At 33.7% G+C, this 10112-nt stretch overlaps 1 long non-coding RNA gene across 1 annotated transcript in view; it reads right to left on the bottom strand.

Moving 5' to 3' along the window:
• Positions 1-413: 413 nt before the first annotated feature.
• LOC138714997 (uncharacterized) overlaps positions 414-10112 on the bottom strand; it is a 935649-nt gene continuing 925950 nt past the window's right edge. The window contains exon 5 of the long non-coding RNA XR_011336146.1: positions 414-463. This is a non-coding gene — a long non-coding RNA (uncharacterized lncRNA). The remainder of the gene's footprint in view (positions 464-10112) is intronic.

Here is a 10112-nt window from a genome sequence, read left to right as displayed (position 1 = left end):
CTAACGCCTACACAACACTGAATGTAACCTTCGCTTCGGAATGAACTGTCAGAGTGCCCTCTTAATGTCTCCTTTGACGGCCACGACCTGCGGAAAGAAAAACGTTCCGGTGAATTTCAATGTTGTGAAGGCCATAACTCGGAAATAAAGCATTTCCGGACACATGTTGTAATGAACTATTTTGATTGTTTACATGTGGGAAATACATATCTGAAATTATGCCCCGTATTTTTTAAACATTCTGTATATAGTTTCAAAGACACGAAATCGTGCTGTACACATATTTCTCGTTAGCACATTCTTTGCCAATTGTATGATTTCAAGATTAAAATCGTGATAAAACTAAAACTAACACAAGACAATAATTGCTATTAGTCATTAGAAGACGTGAGACCTGGAACAACTGCAAGGTACTCACCTATTCGTGCGAGCGGTATGACAGCAGAGGGAACACCTTGCTTACCTGCAAGGCAAATAACTTACGATTACTCAATAGCAACAGCAGATTTTATTTTTTAATTAGTAAGGCAGGGGGGAGGAGTTGCAATGCTAATGTCTGTAAAGGGATGTTATTGAACAATTCAGTGTCTGACAAGCAAGCTTCGCACAGACAGGTGAAGCGCGATCGTGGTAAATAGTAGCGCTGACGATTTAATCGAGTAATCAAATCGATTAACAGATTAATTTTAAAATCTGATTAACCGATCAAATGTGTTTTAATCAATTAATCGAACTGATTAAAATGATCAACTTCCTTCTGAAGTCTATAGCACAAAGACAGCGGGTCATTAATTCTTATGTTTTTGTCTTTTTTGTTTCAGAAAGTTAAAACCACAACGAGGCACAAATTCCTTCTTAAGGGGAGAGGATGCTATTTTTTTTAACTTTTTTCCTATTTGGTGTAAAATATTAAGTTTTTGTATGTAGAGAGCTCATAGCTGTGGCAACTCAACCAAATAACATCCGATAAGAGCACAAATACCCACAAAATGTTATGCTATTCAGTCCACACATATCACAGAGTATTTTAAAGATTTTTTTTTTTAATTTACTCATTTTTCACCAAAAAAATACCATCCTCTCCCATTAATTTCCTTTGAAAACGCGCCTTAGGCGACCATCTACTTTCACGTTCCGTACTATGGAAAGGACATGCCGTATATTGTATTTTATTTGCGGACATGTTGTCCTTAGTCAAAATAACCATAGGAATGTATTCACGTGTTTCACTGGAGCAAAAACATATGATTCTAAATAAATGAAGGGTTTTTTTTTTAAATAACCATTGTCCAAAAACATAAATTTTAGGAGAAACAAAAACCTATATGGCATGGATGTTGTTGATACATAAAGTATGAAATTCATCATGCCGTTTCTTAAGATGTTGTAGAAACTTGAGAAAACTGAAATACATTGATAACTTAAATTGCTCCATATAAACACATGTGTAAATGAAGATAAGTGTGGAGAACGGTTGTTTTAAGAAAAAAAAAAATACTTTGTTGTGCCTTAAGTGTGCCTCTCCTTTAATCTTCTTTTTCTTTATTATATCCTGTTTCTTCTCCTTTCATTACTTACGTTTCTTCCATGGGTTACTTCTGCATCTAAAGATGACTCCATAACTAATATAACAATTCACGTAATGAAGTATTTACTCTGAGGTGGATTTTGCCGCGTACGTAAGAAGCAGTACTGTCAATCTACTACAGTTTAAAATTGTATGGATAAATGTTTTAAGATGATATGAATGGGATATTTGTAAATGCTACCATCGTCCTGGACAATGGCTATTTTCACAAAAAAGTCTTTGGACTATGGTTGTTTTAAGAAAACCACTGAAAATTCCCACTCCTATAACATAGGACTGGGTGCAAAAGCCAGCTGGGGGGGATCATCGTGCTAATCATACGATATCTTCATTCTGGTTGGATGATCGTTCACCTCTGCTTCGGCATGTGAACGTGAGACCAGCAGCCGGCTGTGAGGTCACGGATTATATTATTATTATTATTATTATATTATTATTATTATTATTATTATTTTTATTATTATTATTATTATTATTATTATTATTATTATTATTATTATTATTATTATTATTATTATTATATAGGACTATGGTGTTAACCCCTTTCCGCATACTGGGACAGATATGGCTCATACCGTTTTATATTAATATACCTTATAATATAAGCATATAATATTTCAAACTGCATACCAGTGGCGTAGCATGAAATTTTGAGCAGGGGAAGCTAACTCAAGTTGTCTTTCATGTACATATGAGAAAACGTATTACAAAAATATAGTCTTAACCCGTAATTGGTGAGGTAGTGGCTGTGAGTACTCCAGCCAGGCGGATGTGGGGAGATTATATCTATTTCATTGCTTATTATGCTGCCTGCCTCCTTAATTTTGAAGAAAATCTAGTTAAAACAAATAAAAGTACTTGATTATATAAATTAAAAATTCAGTTTGATTATTATCTGAGTGCTACGATACAAGTTTCTAAGTTGGGGTAAGTGCAATCCCCACCTCACCAGTTACGTGACTAGAAAAATACCTCACCACTTACGGGTTAAAATAAATAATAGTCAAGTCAGCAGTCCAATAAGGCATGACCTCAAATGGTACGTAGTAAAATATGATCCACGGTTTACACATATCTCTAACAAATAGACACGTATATTATAACATTAGCTCACTCCCTGCCATATTTAGAGAAATCACAATATTAACGGTCAATAGATACAGTATCAGTATCATTACGTAAGTATGCGTCTATGTTTTGGTTGTGTCCTTCATTGACAGCAAGGGAGTCGGTCATTTGTTTTCTAAATCACATTTTTGTTCGTAAGTCAGTCTTCATAAAAGAATTGTCCTAAAAAATTCAAGTAAATTGGTGTCACGAACTGTTATTTCACTCATTATCATCACAATGCACACTAACACTTCAACTGAACACAACTCACGAAAGGGATAACTCGGAAACTAAATTATTTTCAATGTAAAAGCTAGCTTCTTGCGAGCCTTGCGACCAGGGTAGTTTAGTTAGAAAGGGATGGAAAATCTGCGGGGTGGGTTACACAGAAGAATGAGTGAAAGAAACCAGTATGCTTGGAAGCTGGTGTGTGCAGGTTTCTTGTTTACTGCTGCATCACGAATCATCTTGAGCTGCCGCATCACAATATTTAACGCATAAATATAAATTCTGTTAAAATTAATAAATAATTTTGTTCATAAACTGCAGGTTTATTATGAAATTATTATTAACTGGGGAAGCTGAGCTTTTTAGCTTACATTGACGCTACGCCACTGCTGCATACTGGGACAGATTGGCACACTGTCAATAACTGGCTTTGACCATATGTGACATCAGTTGAGAAAGAGAGAACGACTTAAGTTATTTGAATATTAAACCAGTGCGTGTGAAAACTGTCCTATGCAGTAAGGGGTTAATTTTCACTAACAACTAATTCAGTAGATGGCCGCTACAATACACTCACCATGTGCTTAATATGTCAAATTTGCATTTTTTTTGGACTATGGTTCTTTTAAAAAAACCTTCGAATTTAAACAGAACTTTTTGTGCACATGATCAAAGTCAAGTGCTTCTTAATAATTACTTGCGATAGTCTATACATCAATAAAATTAAGAACACTTGTAAAAACGTGTGTTCCCCTTTATAGCAGATAGAATTATTATAAAATGATGTTAGATGTTTAGTTTAGTTTATTTAATGGCCATTAAACAATATAAAATTACAATAGACTTCGTCAAAGTTAAAACTATTTAGGCCTACATAAAAATTAGTTAAAATTACATTCAATATATTCTTGTACTGCGTAAAAGTTTTTGCTAAAAAGCATATCTTCTAATTTGGTTTTAAAAACTCTTAACAGTTTTTAAATTTCAGTAAAAATTTCCTCATTCCAAAGCAAATTTATTTAGGAGTAGCCCTTCTTACTTTGAAAGATTTTATTGAAATATGAAAACTATTAATACACTATGAACTTAAGACAAAATTATATAGTCCTATTATCATAATTTTTCTGATATTATCATGTATTAGCAAACTGAACCTTTGTTACTGCTACGACTATTGTATCAAGAAATTTAAATTTGTATATTATTCTTTGTCATTTAGCAGTCTGATATGGCAGAAAGAATGTTAAAACTAAAGTAGGCCTACCAATATTTCTAATACTAAGTGGAATTTTATTAAAAAGTTTCATACCCACAACAAAAAGGCTATTACAAATCTTGGCTAATCTATATTTAGGAACAGTCATGTTATGGTCATTTCTAGTCTCATGACTCATGAGAATGTATCGTATTACCAGAATCATATTCATGCAAATGTTCACATATGAACATATTAGCAAAAACATACAATGAAGACAGAGTTAGAATTCCAAATTTATTGAATAAGGGCTTACAATGTTCTTTTGGGTCACAATCCTTAAGCACGAGCACAGATTTTTTCTCAAAAATAAAAATATCTTTTGCAGTGACACTATTTACCCAAGATAAAATTCCATAATTCAGACAAGTATTGAAAATCTACAATATGCATGTAATAAGATATTGGCAGGAACCAATTATTTTAATCTTGATAAGTAAATCCATAGCATTTCGTTAATGGGAGATAAGTTATAAAAATGAGTTTCGAGTTAAATGAAAATTAAACTTCGGACTCATATTGCAAATAATTTTCCACACAAATAAAACACATCAAATGGTAATATTCTTTTGTTTTTGCACACCAACTTGTAAAATTTCACTTACGTATTTTCCTGGGAAGCAAACTTCACTTGCACAAAAAATGACAACCCCCCTTTACCCAAACACCATCGAAATAATCTTTGACAATTTGACATCGTGTGTTCAAACTTACACTCTTCAAAATCGATTAAAATTCGATTAATTCATCGATTAAACGCATCCGGTTAATCGATCAAACAATCGACAGCTCTAGTAAAGAGTCTTGAATTCGAGACCCGGCTCAGTATCAAGTATTGCTTATTTGAAGCATACATCTGAGTGTCAAAAAAATACATGTTCAACTATAAGTCTGCAACTCGAATGCCAAACGTTACAAATGAAGATTCTTTATTAACTTATTTTTCGATTCCGAAAAGGAAATTGCAAGCAATTTCTCAATTCCATAAGATGATAATAGAACCTCTGACTAGAAGGTAATTTGCAGTAACTGTTAATTATTATTACGACAAAATTTACACCCTACAGAGCCTAGAAACTAGAACTGTCCCGGTTCACCCCATGCAAGATGGCGATTAACATTGGGCGTAGGACGTTTGAGACGAATAACATAAAACGCATACATTTGGGACGATTGAGACTGGATGTTTGGGGCTGAAAACACAGCTGTGGTGGAGAATATTGGGGTGTGGAAACCACAATAATTTCTCTCTCATTTTTATCTTGCATTTTATACAGACTTGGCAAGGCTAGGACATAGTGTGAACTCAGTAACATTACCATGCTTTTATTTCAAACAGACCGCACATTTCCAAGGTTATTACTTTAATTGTATCGAAAAACATTTTCATTCTTTTATTTTAAGATATCGCACATTCCCATTGTTTTATTTTAATACTGTCGCACATTCCCATGGTTTTATTTTAATAGTGTCGCACATTTCCATAGTTTTATTTTAATTTTATCCAACATTTCCATGGTTTTATTTTAATAGTATCGCACATTTCCATGGTTTTATTTTAATAGTGTCGCACATTTCCATGGTTTTATTTTAATAGTATGGCACATTTCCATGGTTTTATTTTAATAGTGTCGCACATTTCCATGGTTTTATTTTAATTTTATCCAACATTTCCATGGTTTTATTTTAATAGTGTCGCACATTTCCATGGTTTTACTTTAACAGTGTCGCACAGTTCCATGGTTTTATTTTAATAGTATCGCACATTTCCATGCTTTTATTTTAATAGTGTCGCACATTTCCACGGTTTTATTTTAATAGTATCGCACATTTCCATGGTTTTATTTTAATAGTGTCGCACATTTCCATGGTTTTATTTTAATTTTATCCAACATTTCCATGGTTTTATTTTAATAGTGTCGCACATTTCCATGGTTTTACTTTAATAGTGTCGCACAGTTCCATGGTTTTATTTTAATTTTATCGCACATTCCCATGGTTTTATCCTAATAGTGTCGCACATTTCCATGGTTTTATTTTAATTTTATCCCACATTTCCATGGTTTTATTTCAATAGTGTCGCACATTTACATGGTTTTATTTTAATAGTGTCGCACATTTCCATGGTTTTATTTTAATAGTGTCGCACATTTCCATGGTTTTATTTTAATTTTATCGCATATTTCCAAGGTTTTATTTTAATAGTGTCGCACATTTCCATGGTTTTATTTTAATACTGTCGCACATTTCCATGGTTTTATTTTAATGGTGTCGCACATTTCCACGGCTTTATTTTAATAATAGTGTCGCACATTTCCATGGTTTTATTTTAATAGTGTCGCACATTTCCATGGTTTTATTTTAATTTTATCGCACATTCCCATGGTTTTATTTTAATAGTATCGCACATTTCCATGGTTTTATTTTAATAGCATCGCACATTTCCATGGTTTTATTTTAATAGTATCACACATTTCCATGGTTTTATTTTAATAGTGTATCACATTTCCATGGTTTATTTTAATAGTGTCGCACATTCCATAGTTTTACTTTAATAGTGTCGCACAGTTCCATGGTTTTATTTTAATAGTGTCGCACATTTCCAAGGTTTTATTTTAATTTTGTCGCATATTTCCATGGTTTTATTTTAATAGTATTGCACATTTCCATGGTTTCAATTTAATAGTATCGCACATTTCCATGGTTTTATTTTAATAGCATCGCACATTTCCATGGTTTTATTTTAATAGCATCGCATATTTCCATGGTTTTATTTTAATAGTATCGCATATTTCCATGGTTTTATTTTAACAGTATCGCACATTTCCATGGTTTTATTTTAATTTTATCGCACATTTCCATGGTTATATTTTAATGATATCGCATATTTCCATGGTTTCATTTTAATAGTATCGCATATTTCCATGGTTTTATTTTAATTGTATCGCACATTTCCATGGTTTTATTTTAATTTTATCGCACATTTCCATGGTTATATTTTAATGATATCGCATATTTCCAAGGTTTCATTTTAATAGCATCGCATATTTCCATGGTTTTATTTTAATAGTGTCGCACATTTGTATGGTTTTATTTTAATAGTTTGTGGTTTGTCGATTCACAGATAATGCGCATATCACTGACGGAAAGCTGTCTACGTTACTGAAGTCTACTAGTAGAGAACCGAGTTGCCATTTTGCGATTTCTCAGTAATTTACTGACCCATTATTATAGCAGATAATGTGCAGATTAAGGACTTGTTAATTAGAATATGAAATCTGTTATAGAAATTCGGTGTAAAATACAAATGAGACGCGAGGCAATGTTTTGGCTTGCTTCATCTTCAACATTGACTTGGGGAAAGTTATTAAATACAAAGAGGTTCAAATAACAGGGACAATGAAATATTTATTAGTCAAAGTTCTTGACCCATACAAGCAATAAGTATATTACCAGAGCCACAGAAATGGTTAACGGGAAATAAGTAGGTGACATAGATGATTATGTTAAGGCGTGGAAAATCGTAGTGGGATGACTGTGGCTTGTAACAGACATGACTGGATCAAAATTCAATGGAAGACAAGAAATTCTACTGGACTGTTGGTTCAATTACGATGATGAGACATATTTCATGCTTTCGGTTGCTTGAGTTTTTGTTTAAATTTGCTTTAATGAACATATAGAAGCTTAAACAAACTACAGTATGGGGTAATGTAGGTACCTGTGTGCTGATATTGGTATTTCAATTAAAGTAAGTTTTTTATATCTTTTAATGACTAATTATACTCATAAATTACTGTCCGAATAGCAGCAATCCAAAGAAGAAAAATCGTACCTCAAAGTGGATTTATTATGCCTACATTTGATATGAACCACACAAAAAAAACTATATTCTGAACACACACTTACATGACTGCATTTTTTTTATGAGTTGATTCTCTTGGTAGAGACGGTAATATATATTAGAGCGGTTTCATCTGCTTCGACTCACGTGAAATGCCAGGTTCCAAACAACAGTTGCAAAATAAAAGTTTGACAAATGAACAGTAAGCTGGAACTTTTATACGAGTATGTCGTCAGGGGAGAAGTTCTAAGAGATTGTATGGCGTAACATGTTGTTGGAATAGATGGAATAAACAGTACAGTTCTACAAGAGTTGAGAGCGAATGGTTTCTTAGTACGACGAGTTCTGTTTGCAACGGAAGTAACTGTAGCCCTACTGTACTTATTAACATACTACTGATCTCAACATTTAGGTAATATAAATGACCTCTTCATCCAGGGTTAATTTACTGTGACAATAAACAAATGAAAAAACGAATAAATAGATGGATAGATAGATAGATAGATAGATAGATAGATAGATAGATAGATAGATAGATAGATAGATAGATAGATAGATAGATAGATAGATAGATAGATAGATAGATAGATAGATAGATAGATAGATAGATAGATAGATAGATAGATAGATAGATACATAGATAGATAGATAGATAGATAGATAGATAGATAGATAGATAGATAGATAGATAGATAGATAGATAGATAGATAGATAGATAGATAGATAGATAGATAGATAGATAGATAGATAGATAGATAGATAGATAGATAGATAGATAGATAGATAGATAGATAGATAGATGGATAGATGGATGGATGGATGGATGGATGGATGGATGGATGGATGGATGGATGGATGGATGGATGGATCGATAGATAGATAAGATTAGATTAAGATTTAGATTTAGATTTAGATTTAGATTTAGATTTAGACAGACAGACAGACAGACAGACAGACAGACAGACAGACAGACAGACAGACAGATAGATAGATAGATAGATAGATAGATAGATAGATAGATAGATAGATAGATAGATAGATAGATAGATAGATAGATACAAATTTACGCAGTAGTAGGTACGAAATAATATACAAAACTTCTAGTGTGCTGTAAGTTATTCTATCCCGCTCACGATGCTCGAGGCAGTCAAATTTGAGTAGGCTGAAAGCAAAATTTCTAAGGTATAGGTTTAGAATTTGGAGAAAATTAATGTCGGAGCATAATCTATTTTGCAAGTGATCTCCTGTAGGCCTACTTATCCCCCATTTAAACTTACAATGTAGCTTTATTTCTCAAGTTCAAACGTTCACCTCTTGAACCGTTAAGGGTCTTGGCCTTGGTGGAAAGAAACACGACTCTGCGAATTTCGCCATGTCGAATCTAACTCATAAAGCGACAGAAGTCATAAAAGTCTCGGGTTACAGTCCAGGTGACTGTACGACGGCGTTGGTGTTTGTTATAGACGATCAAAACACAGCCCTGCTCTGTGACTGAAAAAATTCTATCGTGGGTTTGTTGCTTAGGGACAGAATTCATTCAACCTTTATGTGTTGCAATAAGTTACATCCTTTTTAGGGGACAAAATGCCAGAATGCTTAGAACTGATATGCATATTCCAAGCTACGCCAATTTTTCTTTCTCTTAATTTCCCTGTTGTCTTGCTCATTATATACAGTACAATTATTTAGTCCTGACAGTCGCCGGCAATGTGCGCCTGAGTCAGGCGAGTCCATTAAGTTACGCCAAGGGATGTTCAGGTTAGTCTGTCACCTGCAATCAGAGCGATCGGATGTCACGCATGCGGTATAGCGTTGTGTTTCCAGTATAGCTAAGCTTTACTGCATTCCTTTACCGACCGCTCGCCATTACCTCTACTCCGGAGCTCTCCCCACTACTCCTATTACTTCCCCTCTTTCGCGTCGCTGAGCTGTCAGGACTAAATACTGTACTCCAACCACGAGAAAGTCCCAGGGGAATGAGACGGAGCGGGGTGATGCTATGAATTAATGTTGATGTCATAAGATGTCATAAGGTCACACACGTAGGTAGACGCATCTCCATTGGCTATCTCTCAAAGCACAAACA

This window comes from Periplaneta americana, chromosome 15, assembly GCF_040183065.1.
Source record: "Periplaneta americana isolate PAMFEO1 chromosome 15, P.americana_PAMFEO1_priV1, whole genome shotgun sequence".
Taxonomy (NCBI): Eukaryota; Metazoa; Arthropoda; class Insecta; order Blattodea; family Blattidae; genus Periplaneta; species Periplaneta americana.
The sequence above is the reverse complement of the archived record's forward strand: the minus strand, read 5'-3'. Positions and strand labels throughout refer to the sequence as shown.